The sequence below is a fragment of the Carassius auratus genome, chromosome 2 (genome assembly GCF_003368295.1).
Source record: "Carassius auratus strain Wakin chromosome 2, ASM336829v1, whole genome shotgun sequence".
In the NCBI taxonomy this organism is placed as follows: Eukaryota; Metazoa; Chordata; class Actinopteri; order Cypriniformes; family Cyprinidae; genus Carassius; species Carassius auratus.
In genome coordinates, this window is record NC_039244.1 from 1,922,849 (window position 1) to 1,932,041 (window position 9,193).

Sequence of the window (9,193 nt, forward strand, 5' to 3'; positions counted from 1 at the left end):
TTTCTTCAGTATGCATAAACTAATGTCATGTATCTGCCAAAATGATCAGCTAACAATATGTATACTGCAGTATGAAGTATAAACACTGTGCACTAAGTATGCGATCATTCAGTATACTGTACATAGACTAATGTGCATGTATGCACTTGTCAAAAACATGTATTGCAATATGTATATTACAGTATAAAGCATTATATACTGCGCAATTTTGTTTAGTATGCAGAAATGTGCATGCATGTGTTGGTCTCCGTCACAGCCTCTCTGTAAGCGTGCAGAGATTTCATATTCTGCATTTTATTTTCTAACTTCTGTTTCAACTAGAGCAAGAGATGAGCAGAATAAATAAGTGCAAAACTACACAATAACGGCAGAAAGATGTGCGTCGAAGAGAGGCTGTTCTCCAGAAGGCTACAAGAAGAGGAAATGAGTGTCATCTGAACAGCTCTCAGGAAATATGAAGGGTGTGCAGACGATATAGAAACACATTCGGCTCGTCTGTATTACAAACAATCTCTGATTGTATAGATCTGACAGACAGATCTCTGTGACGTACTTATATACTAACAGAGAAAGTTAATTAGTGCTGTGTGATAAGTCAAGCATCATTATTACTACTGCTCATACTTAAAGTTAATCATTTAAACAAAATGTACAATTCAAAGCAAAACATGACATACATCAAATGTTATTTCAGTTCATGTTTATCAACAAAGTAACATTTTTTATGCTTGTTTTAATGTTTTAGTCCACGAACGATACATTTGTTACAGTGTTTATGAATGTATTAATGTTTTAGTTCACAAACGATACATTTGTTACAGTATTTATGAATGTATTAATGTTTTAGTCCACGAACGATACATTTGTTACAGTATTTATGAATGTATTAATGTTTTAGTTCACGAGCGATACATTTGTTACAGTATTTATGAATGTATTAATGTTTTAGTCCACGAACGATACATTTGTTACAGTATTTATGAATGTATTAATGTTTTAGTCCACGAACGATACATTTGTTACAGTATTTATGAATGTATTAATGTTTTAGTTCACGAGCGATACATTTGTTACAGTATTTATGAATGTATTAATGTTTTAGTTCACGAGCGATACATTTGTTACAGTATTTATGAATGTATTAATGTTTTAGTTCACGAACGATACATTTGTTACAGTATTTATGAATGTATTAATGTTTTAGTTCACCAGCGATACATTCGTTACAGTATTTATGAATGTATTAATGTTTTAGTTCACCAGCGATACATTTGTTACAGTATTTATGAATGTATTAATGTTTTAGTCCACGAACGATACATTTGTTACAGTATTTATGAATGTATTAATGTTTTAGTTCACGAACGATACATTTGTTACAGTATTTATGAATGTATTAATGTTTTAGTTCAAAAGCGATACATTTGTTACAGTATTTATGAATGTATTAATGTTTTAATCCACGAACGATACATTCGTTACAGTATTTATGAATGTATTAATGTTTTAGTTCACGAACGATACATTCGTTACAGTATTTATGAATGTATTAATGTTTTAGTTCACGAGCGATACATTTGTTACAGTATTTATGAATGTATTAATGTTTTAGTTCACGAGCGATACATTTGTTACAGTATTTATGAATGTATTAATGTTTTAGTTCACGAACGATACATTCGTTACAGTATTTATGAATGTATTAATGTTTTAATCCACGAACGATACATTCGTTACAGTATTTATGAATGTATTAATGTTTTAGTTCACGAACGATACATTCGTTACAGTATTTATGAATGTATTAATGTTTTAGTCCACGAACGATACATTTGTTACAGTATTTATGAATGTATTAATGTTTTAGTTCACGAACGATACATTTGTTACAGTATTTATGAATGTATTAATGTTTTAGTTCACGAGCGATACATTTGTTACAGTATTTATGAATGTATTAATGTTTTAGTTCACGAACGATACATTCCTTACAGTATTTATGAATGTATTAATGTTTTAGTTCACGAGCGATACATTTGTTACAGTATTTATGAATGTATTAATGTTTTAGTCCACGAACGATACATTTGTTACAGTATTTATGAATGTATTCATGTTTTAGTTCACGAGCGATACATTTGTTACAGTATTTATGAATGTATTAATGTTTTAGTCCACGAGCGATACATTTGTTACAGTATTTATGAATGTATTAATGTTTTAATCCACGAACGATACATTCGTTACAGTATTTATGAATGTATTAATGTTTTAGTTCACGAGCGATACATTTGTTACAGTATTTATGAATGTATTAATGTTTTAGTCCACCAACGATACATTTGTTACAGTATTTATGAATGTATTAATGTTTTAGTTCACGAACGATACATTTGTTACAGTATTTATGAATGTATTAATGTTTTAGTTCACCAGCGATACATTTGTTACAGTATTTATGAATGTATTAGTATGTTAACATTTACTATGATGAATTAATTTTTTTTAACCATTTTAATGACCTTTAATAAACCTGATATCAATCACGACATTGAGTTTTGCACAAATCATTCTTATTTTCTTTAGAAAATGAGGATTTATATTGTACAGTAAGTGAGAGCTCATGACGGGACGCAGTAATAGTTTTTAAAGCAGGCTTGCATGTCTGAATCACGTCGCATATAAAGTCAAAATGCGTCTGCTTAACATACGTTGTACCAATAATATTCCTCAAACACAGCGTGCTGAAGAGCGCCCGGCGAGAGCCTGACAATGTAATCAATGATTTTGAGCAAATCCACTGATGACAACACGACCAAACTCCCACTGGTCCAGATGCAATTTAAAATCTGTCACCCAAACAGTCAGGAGCCCACTTCAAGATGTTTAACGCCCTGATTTCTCCGTTTGTTACTGCTGTAGATGCATTGATAAAACAGTCACGTCGTCTGCTCGTTCAACCTCATGTAGCGGATGCTGAGAATTACTCACCACTGCTGTGAACTTTCAAACACCCGCAAGACTGTTTCATCAGCCCACCGCTGCTGTGTGAGGCGTAGTCATCTGGATACAGCACTTTAAGATTGTTCCTTCATCATGACATCTGATGCACAGGAGGATGAACATGTGAGGGTAAAGTAATATCTGATCTGAAAAGACTGGGGTGAGTTTGTGTCTTCATCAGGTTTGGAGAAATGTAGCACTGCATCAGTGTCTCATCAATGGATGCTCTGCAGTGAATGAAAAAGTGTTCTGGTCTGAATCAGGAGAGAAATCTGCACAGATCAAGCAGCTATTAAACAGATCTAAACAACTTCTCCAGATGTTCACTGATGGACTGAAGTGCTGTGGATTATTGTGATGTTTTTATCAGACTCTCATTCTGACGGCACCCATTCACTGCAGAGCATCCATTGATGAGACACTGATGCAGTGCTACATGCAAAGTTTCAATTTCTGGATGAACTATTCTTTTAACAACATGAAAATAGAATTCTGCTTTTGAACCAGAAATCATTTAGTGTGATAACTGACTTTGCACGGGTAATTTTAGGTTTATAAAACTAAAAACAAAGGACTATTTAGATTAGAAGGCCAGCTGGAGTTTAAAATATGTAACAAATAAGCAAAAAAAAAAAAAAAAAGATACTAAACTTAAAACTTGAAATGAAAATAAAGCTGATGGAGAAGCTCTGGAACAGTAAATAGTATTGATTTCATAGTCTTCACCTTCTGTTGTCATTAGAATCATCTTGTTTTCTATTGGCTGTACACTAAAATCAATAATAAGCATGTAATACAATGTATCCTGTGATTTACACCGCATTAAAAACTGCATGAACACACCTAGTCGCTTCTGATGTGATGCATCAGGGAAACTCCGCCTCTGATCTTCATCGAGTAACGTTATTGAGATTCAGAGCGTGTTGAGGTTTAATCGCTGAATCTGGAGCAGGTAAACAGACCCGAGGCTGTAATTTCTACATCAGCAGGGGAAGATCTTCACAGCCTTTTGATTTCATTCTTGGCTTACCGTTTAATGGATGTCTGTGTGTGGCTGCAAACACACACTGCTCATTCACTGCAGACAACCTCTAAACACACACACACACACACACACAATTTTAAGTTTAACTTCTCGTAACTTGGCACAGATTCCTAAAAACAATGGAAAAAAAGCTAAATGCATTGCATTTTATTTTAAAAAACAATGCAAGAGGGCATCTTGTATGAACCTTACAAATGACTGATGTGGACAAAAAATATATATCTTAATATTTGTTCAAAATTTTCACAATATTCAATATATACATGCATTTGCTCTTGTAAAATGTAAAAAGGTGATTTTTGCGTTTACAGCTAATACAGGGTTTCTGCAGGTTTTATGAGGGTACTGTAAATTTAAGACCTTTTTTTTAAGACCAAATTAAGGAATAAATTGATGGGATTGTTCTCTTAATATAAATGTAGCACAAAGAGCTGTCTTAGCAACACTTCAAAGTTTGAAAATACAACTTCATATTGATCTATATACATTTTAATTCATTTTTACAAAAAGAAAACACTAGAATATGGAAATATTCCATACCCACTGCAAACAGTGTGTTTCTGTCTTGTTTTCCAGAGCAAATATTTGTTATTGTTTTTAAGTACAAACTCAGTTTCTCAGAAAACAAGACTTAATTGCTTCATTTTTTGTCTCAAGTTAATGTATCATGATTGAGGTATGTTAAGGTATTTGTACTGAAAAAAAAAAAAAAACATTACAATAATGTAGACAAGGTGACCAGTTAAGGCTCCCCCACCAAAAAAAAAAATAAAATAAACAAAACAAAAAACATTAAAGCATTAATGATAAAAATATGAAAATGGTACCAAAAAAAAATGTGAAGAAACATGTGATAATATCACTTTTCTACAATGTATGAAACCTTGATTCTGTTGAAAAACCTAAACGTCTGGAGGATATCTATCTCTTAAAATGCTTCCTAGGTAGGCAGCACACTAGGTGTCACTAACAGAAGAACATTAGTGAGCTGACAGTCATCAGAGTCGATCTCACACGTCTCAGGACTGAGAGATTAGTGAGTGTCTGTGACTTTCCATCGTTCTGGCTGTTCCTGTAACTCCACACAAACTTTACTCAGTATTCATACACACACACACACACACACACACACACACACACACACACACACACACACACACAGCCTCGCTCATTCTTTCTCTATTTCCACTTACAATGTAGTACTAAGCAGTGATGGGATAAATAAAATAAAAAAATATTTGCAATAATTATCTTGGTACAAAATGATACGAGTTCACAAGAGGTTATGTCCAGGTCACATTTCACGACAAAATAACAGAAATATGAAAAAAAAAATTATATATATATATATATATATTTATTTATTTATTTATTTATTTATTTATTTATTTATTTATTTTTATTATTACTATCATTAATAATTTATGAATAATTAATCAGATATAAATAAACAATAAGTAAATAAAAAAACAGGCTTAATAAAAAAATTGGGGGGAATAAAAATTTTGGGGATTTTTTGGGATTTTGGGAATATACTCTCTTGAGAGATTAAACCCCAAAAACATTTTTTTAATTTAGTATCATCATCTGTGGGTTTCTCCTCATGTTCTTTTAAACGACACACCTCTCCTCGTCTCTTAAAATCCATCTTTGCAGTCGGTGAATTTTAATGACGTTTCTGTGATGTTGAATATTGACCTAAATCTTCACCGAGCAGATGAAATATGAATCAGAGCAGAAGCTGTGTTCCTTCAAACTCCAGCGGTCTGAGAAATAAAGTCACAGAATCAGTTTCACCTCCACTTCTGTTTCTCTATTTCAAATAAATGCTGCTCTTTTAAACTTTCTATTCACCTGGGAATCTTGAAAAATAAAATATATCAAAGTTTCCACAAAAATATTGTGCAGCACAATTATTGATAATAATCAGAAATGTTTCTCAAGCAGATAAATCATCATATTATTCTGATTTCTGAAGATCATGTGACACTGAAGACTGGAGGAATGATGCTGAAAATACAGCGGAGCATCACAGAAATAAATTACAGTTTAATATAGATTCACACAGAAAACAGCAATAACAAATTGTACAAATATTTTACAGTTTTTATTGTATTTTTAATTTAATAAATACAGCCCTGGTGAGCAGATATACTAAATAGTCAGCTTGCTAGGCTCTTTTATAAAAGCACACTGTTTCTTTAAACCAGCTGAATTATACAAGCTTTTCTTTTCGAAATGTCTAAAATATCTATTCATTCTCTCACACTGTGCATGTCAGTCACAGTCGAGTCTGAAGTGACACACACACACACACACACACACACACACACGCACGCACGCACGCACGCACACACACACACACACACACACACACACACACACACACACACATCTATGAGCTCTCAGAAGTCAGTTCATAAGGAGAGCTGCTGGAGACGTTGCCATGGTTACACTGATGTACTGTATCCCTGCATCTGAAACACCTTGATAAAAATTTCAAGAGGAAACTCAGAGAACTTTTCTGAATCAACTCCACATGTGAGCATATTTGTACACCGCTAGCATTTATTCTGTCCTTGTTCGCAGCTGAAAACACTGTTTACATCCTACTCAAACGTGTGTGTGTGTGTGTGTGTGTGTGTGTGTGTGTGTGATGGACAGGCTCTTGAACAAAAGCAGACATATAAACAACACACAATCTGCCTGAGGCATCTGCAACATCCCATATTTCCATCTGACCCACAATACAGAAAAATGAGAGTGATGTTTGCCCGTGCAAAACTCACCAGCATGATGCATTCTGGGTAACCTCTGGTCTGTAGATATGACTTGTGTTCCTCCCATAATGTGCATCTGTAGGATCCTAAACCTGTGTTTTATGGTTGAAAATGGTGCATCTGATCACTCAAAGTGCCTGTAATTGTATTAAAACATCAAGCATGTGAGAAATTGACTTTGCAAACACTAATTATTTAACATCCGAGTGCAATCCATTAGTAAAGGTAGGGTGCTTGGACATTTTTAGTTAAGTCTTGTTCAATAAACCATGCATTTTCATAAATAAGGCACAGAAACGTGTTTGTTCCACATAAGCATAAGCACACTTCACAAGCAAAAAGGTTCACAAACCTCCAAAAATCACCAATATACCAAGTGATTTAAAGATATTGAGCTAAAAAATGATGGTAGGAACAAGCAGCATTTAACACACAAATACAGACATCTGATCACATTCCTGTATTTATATGAGAAATAACTCAAGAGAAAGGTCATTATGTCGTGTTTGCTTTCTACTACATCCAAAATGTGTCTCGAGGAAGCCATAGAGGCGTACCTCTCGCCCTTGCCAAAGATCACATCTGCGCAGTCTTGTGTCCTGGGACCAGCTCTGGTTTATAGTGTCCTTTACGAGGAACAGACAACAGTGTCGTTTCTCTCGGAGTATAAAGCAGCACAGAGCGGTGTATTTAGGGCGACGTTAGCACACTTTCTTACCCTCCTCTAAACACTGACAGCGGCTCAGAAAGATCTCAAACACTTTTAAGACTCAAGATCATTTGTTGTTGTGTTGGTGGAGAGGCTATAACTGAGAAATTCAGTCAGATATATTTATTAAAGGTCAGGAATCTGGGGTATTATTATTCTTTTTTAAGAAACCGATACTTTTATTCATCAAGGATGCATTAAACTGATAGAAAGTGTCAGTGAAGACATGTTACAAAAGATTCCGATTTCAAATCAACGCTGTTCTTTTGAACTTTCTTTTCATGTTTGAATCTTAAAAACAGTAAATGTATCGGTTTTCAACATTGATGATATTCAGAAATGTTTATTAAGCAGCAAATCATCATATTATTCTGATTTCTGAAGATCATGTGACACTGAAGACTGGAGGAATGATGCTGAAAATACAGCGGAGCATCACAGAAATAAGTTTAATATAGATTCACATAGAAAACATTTTTTTTAAGAGATAGTAATATTTCACTATTTTAACTGTACTTTTGATTATATAAATGCCGCCTTGTTGAACACAAAAGACTTCCGACCTCCCAAATCTAAATTGAACAGTAGTGTATTTTCGTAAAGCTGTGAAAATGAGTTAAATTATCAATTAAGCTATTCTTACTAATTTAGAGCTTAGTTGTCACAATTTTAATTTTGTCATTTACTTATATATATAAAATAATTTATCAGAGATTTTTATTATTTATCACTCACAATATTTTATTACTTATTTTTTTAATGCATTTTTTACCATGTATATGAATATATACATCAATTACTGTTTATGTGTATACATGCACTTACTATATATTTTACAATATTATAATTTTTAATGATCTTGTAGAAATTATTGGACGTAATCCCAGGTATTTATAGGTTGATTGTCGAGGGATTGTGGGATTTGATAAAAAAAAAAAAAAAAAAAACATTATTATAAAAAAAAAAAAATATGAAAAAAATAAATAAAAAAAAGTTTTTTTTTGTTTTTTTTTTTTAAATTAGCCCTTTCTGGAGAAACGTGAAAAAAATCACAATCTTTTTATTTTTTATAATTATTTTTTTAATGATAATAACAATAATAATAAAACATTCCCTGTATTTATTTAACCAGATGCTTCCTTAATATTAGTATTATACATTTTTTGATCTGCATTTATGTTGTGTGCTCGTCTGAAAGAGCTGGAGTTACTGAACGAACGCCGTCTGGGTGAGAAGTATCTGTCAAATGTTTGTTCCTGAAGACTTCAAGCCCGTCTGCAGCACCTGAGCATTAACATCACACACTAAAAGCACATCACTGACAGCCAGGACTCGTTCTGTGCTGGGAAAGGTCACGCAGAGACGCCATTTCCACTCCTGAGAAAGCTGAAATACTGTCTCTCCCTCCTAACAGAAGCTTTAATGAGAGCAGACGGCTGAAAGCTCTTCGTCTGCGCAGTCGAGACACACGACTGTCAGTCCATCTCACCTCCTAATCGCAGTCAAATCAGCCATGAAGGAGAGAGAGACACTTCAGTCGCTCATGATGCAACTGTTGCCACTGGAAAGATCTCGGAGGAACAGACAACAACAGCAACAACAGATCCATTAATGTGTTAATAAAGAGAGCTGGCTTTGGGATTCAGCTCTGTTATA

At 33.6% G+C, this 9,193-nt stretch overlaps 1 protein-coding gene and 2 long non-coding RNA genes across 4 annotated transcripts in view; all 3 read right to left on the minus strand.

Annotated features, from left to right (window-relative positions):
• Positions 1 to 3,087, minus strand: part of LOC113112358 (uncharacterized) — a 23,062-nt gene extending 19,975 nt beyond the window's left edge. Inside the window, exon 1 of the long non-coding RNA XR_003293422.1 lies at positions 2,992 to 3,087. This is a non-coding gene — a long non-coding RNA (uncharacterized LOC113112358). The remainder of the gene's footprint in view (positions 1 to 2,991) is intronic.
• The window catches only part of LOC113112126 (ceramide synthase 2-like), a 371,308-nt gene that overhangs the window by 272,431 nt on the left and 89,684 nt on the right, over positions 1 to 9,193 (minus strand). The window lies entirely within an intron of this gene.
• LOC113112363 (uncharacterized) lies at positions 3,849 to 6,965 on the minus strand. Its single transcript, XR_003293423.1, has 3 exons — positions 6,838 to 6,965; positions 4,034 to 4,094; positions 3,849 to 3,946 (listed from the first exon to the last, which is right to left on the minus strand). It is a non-coding gene; the product is annotated as an uncharacterized LOC113112363 (long non-coding RNA).